This window comes from Alosa pseudoharengus, unplaced genomic scaffold (genome assembly GCF_046254945.1).
Source record: "Alosa pseudoharengus isolate Yale_2024_CS ecotype anadromous, Long Island Sound unplaced genomic scaffold, YU_APseudo_1.1 YU_APseudo_1.1_scf_11, whole genome shotgun sequence".
NCBI lineage: Eukaryota > Metazoa > Chordata > Actinopteri > Clupeiformes > Clupeidae > Alosa > Alosa pseudoharengus.
In genome coordinates this window covers 20,184,655-20,190,382 of record NW_027468576.1, presented here as the reverse complement: position 1 = coordinate 20,190,382, position 5,728 = coordinate 20,184,655, and positions in this window count along the sequence as shown.

Below are 5,728 nucleotides of genomic sequence, written 5' to 3'. Positions count from 1 at the left end.
AGACTGATATATTTCAAATGTTTATTCTTTTAATTTTGATGATTATAACGGACAACTAATAAAAATCCCAAATTCAGTATCTCAGAAAATTAGAACATTAGGCTACTTAAGACCAATACAAAAAAAGTTTTTTAGAAATGTTGGGCAACTGAAAAGTACAGCACTCAATACTTAGCTGGGGCTCCTTTTGCCTGAATTACTGCAGCAATGTGGCGTGGCATGGAGTCGATCAGTCTGTGGCACTGCTCGGGTGTTATAAGAGCCCAGGTTGCTCTGATATGGCCTTCAGCTCTTCTGCATTGTTGGGTCTGGCGTATCGCATCTTCCTCTTCACAATATACCCATGGATTTTCTATGGAGTAAAGGTCAGGTGAGTTTGCTGGCCAATTAAGAACAAGGATACCATGGTCCACCAGGTACTGGTAGCTTTGGCACTGTGTGCAGGTGCAACCTGTTGGAAAATGAAATCTGCATCTCCATAAAGTTGGTCAGGAAGCAGGAAGTGCTCTAAAACTTCCTGGTAGATGGCTGCATTGACCTTGGACCTCTGAAAACACAGTGGACCAACACCAGCAGATGACATGGCACCCCAAACTATCACTGACTGTTAACACTTTACACTGGACTTCAAGCAACATGGATTCTGTGCCTCTCCTCTCTTCCTCCAGACTCTGGGACCTTGATTTCCAAAGGAAACTTTGACTTTCATCAGAAAACATAACTTTGGACCACTCAGCAGCAGTCCAGTCCTTTCTGTCTTTAGCCCAGACGAGATGCTTCTGACGCCGTCTTTTGTGGCTTGACACAAGGAATGCGACAGCTAAAACCCATGTCTTGCATACGTCTGTGTGTGGTGGTTCTTGAAGCACTGACTCCAGCTACAGTCCACTCTTTATGAATCTCCCCCACATTTTTGAATGGGTTTTTGCTTGTACACTTTTTTCTACCACATCTTTTCCTTCCCTTCGCCTCTCTATTAATGTGCTTGGACACAGAGCTCTGTGAACAGTCAGCCTCTTTAGCAATGACCTTTTGTGTCTTGCCCTCCTTGTGCAAGGTGTCGGTCGTCTTTTGGACAACTGTCAAGTCAACAGTCTTCCCCATGATTGTGTAGAGAACTAGACTTAGCTGATTAGAGTGTGGCACCAGGTGTCTTCAATATTTAACCTTTTCACAATATTAAAATTTTCTGAGATACTGAATTTGGGGTTTTCATTAGTTGTCGGTTATAATCAAAATTAAAAGAAATAAAAACTTGAAACATATCAGTCTGTGTGGAATGAATATATACATTATACAAGTTTCACTTTTTGAATAGAATTACTGAAATAAATCAACTTTTGATTTCACTTGTCATTGTGTTGAGAGATTGTGTTCTCCGTTTTAATTGCGTGATTCACACTGCCTCAATTAAATTACATTTTATTTATTTGTTTTGCATCAGTAATGAACATTGTCTCACAGCTCAAGATCTAAGACCTGACCTAAACCCTCTTGTGCAAACAGGCAAGCGATGACAGAAAGGAAAATGACCCAAATAGAAGAGTCCATGGAGAGATATGAAGGTCAAAAGACGGGAAAGCAGGGAACCATACAAAGAACCACACAAAGTTCAAGGTGTCCTCCTGTGACAGAGATGGCCTATTTCAGAAACGTTATACTTACAGACGTCCAGTCTTTCTCTTGTACAAATCCTATTCCCTGCTGCAATATTACTGGGGTAATATTAGATCTTCATGCAATGGTGCTCTATCCTTGTGTGATCTACTGCAGGTAATATAGATGTAATGTAAGTTTAATAGGTAGATTAATTCCTATAGGTGATTCTTTCTTTTATTGGACTAAAGAAATGTGTCTATGTTTTTTCATTTCAGTTACTTGTTCATTCATATGACTTATTGATGATCCATTACATAATCCTGTTGAGGAGATGCTAGATGTTGGACACAGTCAGACCTTGAAAATAAATATCACAAAAACATATAGTGACATACACATGTGAAACCTGTGTGTAAGTGTGTCATGCATTGCATAGCTTTAGTTGGGTGAAGACATCGATCCTGAGGAAATACGTCTGTCTTCAGTACTCCTGAAGCTTGTCCTAGTACTCCTGTGTTTGTCTCATTTACAAACGGCCAAGTGCAGACACCAGAATTCTTTGAGAGCACTCACAGTAATTGACAGCTAGAGGAACATGAGCAGAAATATTCTGAACCTAAAATTATATACTAATATTTTAGAAAATAAATGTTGAAAGTTTGTTATGAAAGTTATGTTTTAGCTCTTGTTTAGCCCTTTTTGCACCTCAGCCATGCCTACTTTGAGAATCTCACAAAGTAAACATTCTACAGACACCCATGGTCTGATCAAAGCATAAAATAGGTTTACTAAGCAAATCCCTCAATGTGACTGCAGGATGGACAACCTGAAGTATCATCATTGTCGGAGGTCATTTGCGGTAACTTGTAGGCTACCTGGACTCTTCAATCGTTTTTCTCAAACGGCAAACCCTTCAACTCACCCTGGGAGTTCACATCCTTCCGCATATGGTCAGTGTGTATTCCACCACAGGCAAACATGCAAGGACATCGAAGAAGTTGAAAATGTGAACCTGTGGAGGATCTCCATGCAGGTATTGCCGTTTTCTGGATGGTCTGGATGTCCAATTGTCTGGGTGAGTACAGAGGCCATGACATCCTACTGTAAATCCCCTTCTGTGAAGGTTGCTGTGGAATAACACAGACAAGGGTGAGTTCCAACAATGACTAATCCAAGTTCACAGCTAAATTAACACATCTTTTGGAAAAAGGAGGTATTCAGGATCAAGGAGAAAGACAGGTTTAAAAAGACAAAATACAGATTCAGCAATGTGGTGAGAGGCTAAACGACTGAAACATCAATAACTATTCCTGACTCTGCCTCTGGAAATAATCTGATAGATCCCAAACCACAAACCTAAGGCACCACACTCACCACTCCATCGACGACTTGCATATGGCCAATGACCTGAATACTTTTTGTTTATACTAAAGTTAATCCCTTCATATTAATCTTGCTGACACCATCACCTAAAACCTCAGCAATCAGCATCAACTCCATCTTCCAGCTCAGCTTCCTGCCTCAGCATGCCAGGATCATTCAGCTGGTCACATCAGAGACCTCCCTCCTTTCTACCCAACAACAACTTACTGTCACCCTATTATTTCAGAGAGGTTCACAGATTATTAGATTTTTGGGGCAGCCTTGGCCTACTGGTTAGGGCTTCGGGCTTGTAACCGAAGGGTTGCCGGTCCCCGACCAGTAGGAACGGCTGAAGTGCCTTTGAGCAAGGCACCTAACCCCTTACTGCTCCCCGAGCGCCGCTGTATTAGTGTGTGCTTCACCTCACTGTATGTTCACTGTGTGCTGAGTGTGTTTCACTAATTCACGATTGGGATAAATGCAGAGACCAAATTTCCCTCACAGGATCAAACGAGTATATATACTATATATACTTAGATAGTGCTCCTAGCCTAGAAATCTAGACGCACCCTAGCAACCTTTGCTGCCAGGGCTAGTCTAGCAACTCTCCGTTGGCTTGTGAGCTCGAAAAATTCAACTTCTATCAGGCCAATCAAATCGTGTATAGAGTCGTTAGGCGGGCTTAACATAATGATTGATGGCAGAGTTGCAACGGTTTGGCTTGAATTCCCTGCTACTTGAAAACAAAGAAGATGGATGTTGCTGTTGGCCAACAGTGTGACACGAGTTAAGCTTGTTTTAAGATGGCAAAAGTTTGAACTAGCCAACTAGGTCCGCTGGTGGGAAAACTCATGGGACTCAGCGCTGTCCTATTGCGTGCAGAGGGAATTTGAAAGACAACCGATTATCCTACCCCTCGGACTGAGCACTGCGAACGGTGAGTGCCCAGACCCTACATTTAAATGTGGGTCTGGCTCGTCAGGCTATAGTGCCCCTGCAAAGCAGAATACCCAGGCTCTATCTGATGTTCATCAACAACTCCAACATATGGATATGGAGATATGGATACTTGTTTCACATTCTCCGCCATAAGTAGTTAAGTAGTCAGCATTGTCTTCCAAAAGCCTACATGGCGACTTAATGGCTGCAGACCACTGTGGCAGTGAAAGTATTTGAGCACATGGTGCTATTCCACCTCACCATTATTGATCCACTTCTGGACCCCATGCACCTAGCCCACCAATTCAACACAGATCTACACACAGTGAACATGACCATCCACTTCATCCTCGAGTACCTGGACTCTGTAGGTGACAACTCGTCTGCAACTCCAGGATCCTGTTTGTGGACTTCAGCTTTGTGTTCAGCACTATCATTCTGACCCTATGGCAGGACTATCCCAGCTAAGACTGTGACTCCACCTGCTCCATCACTTTGTGGTACCTGCTCCACTGCCAGGGACAAGATGAGTGTGTCATTTACTCTGCATAGAGGGCGATTGGTTGCAATCAGGCCCTGCATGACTCCACGAACCTGAAGCAAACAGGGAATATCATGGCATAATACATATTTCACACATGACAGAAACTTTTTGAAAAACTTCTTTCTGGCAAGACACTGCAGCCCATGAGAATAAAAACCTCAAGCAGTTTCTTCCTGATGGCAATCAGTCTTTCCAGTCATTCCTTATGTGAAAACTTGGCAGTCAACCTATTTCTGATGAGTTGTGATACTGAAACACAACTTACAAAATCACATTCGAATTAGGTTACTCCATTCTAGCAAGGGTACAACATATTTTCTATTATTTTATAAGCATTGTTTTTTGTTGTTAACCCAACTCTAAATCCAGAATTTTAGATGGTACTAGTTAGGTTAAGCCCTATGTCTGTTTTGTCTATGCTCCACACACTCACACAAGTGGTCCCATATTTCAGTAGGCTATTTAAGTATTAGATGCCCATGGACCATGAATTGTGAGTCCCAAGACCCGCAAACCGTTATTTGTGCTAAATGGAATGAAATGAAACAAAAATAATGGAACCTCTGTGTTTGAAGATGCTCCAGTCTTGTGTGTGTCTTTTGTAGAGCACTTTGGTGATGTTGTGTACACCAGACATAATTTCAATGCATTTCTTACTTCCTCTGATTATAGTGATTAGTGAGATGCTTGGGCGTTGGTGCTATCAACGTTTTCTGTCTGTCTGATGAGTGCTGTAGCCTACTGTACAGGGCCCAAAAGACTGATAAATATCTCAAGAGAAGTGTAGCCTACGTGTGGTAGGCTAGTCTAGACAATTTCCATCAACTTTTTAAATGAGGGGCATGGTCAACAGGATATTCATTGCATGCTGTAGTGAAGCCTACCGATATTTTAGCTTTCGAACTGAAATGGTAGTCCACTCAAATAGTCCTATTCAATTTGTATCACTGTATTATACCTTGCTCAACATTGAGAATCTAAAAAAATCACCTCTAAACTGCTATTGTTTCCAGTGAGTGAGTGCACATCTTTAGATCTAAAATAATATTAAGTGGTACCTCCCGCCATTAACCGTTACAGCCACCGGGAACTTTATTTCAAAACTTTCTAGTGGAAGAAAATGCCTCCCCCTCGCTGAGTGAAGGTATTAAAAATGAAACAACCCGGTCGCACATTCATGTTTACAGCTGATGTCCCGGGTGTTTGCGCTAAGCATAGAGAGTTCCTCCCCGTCGCTTTTGGTCTTTTGGTAGTGTCCAAACAGACAGTGTTTTTTCACGCCGG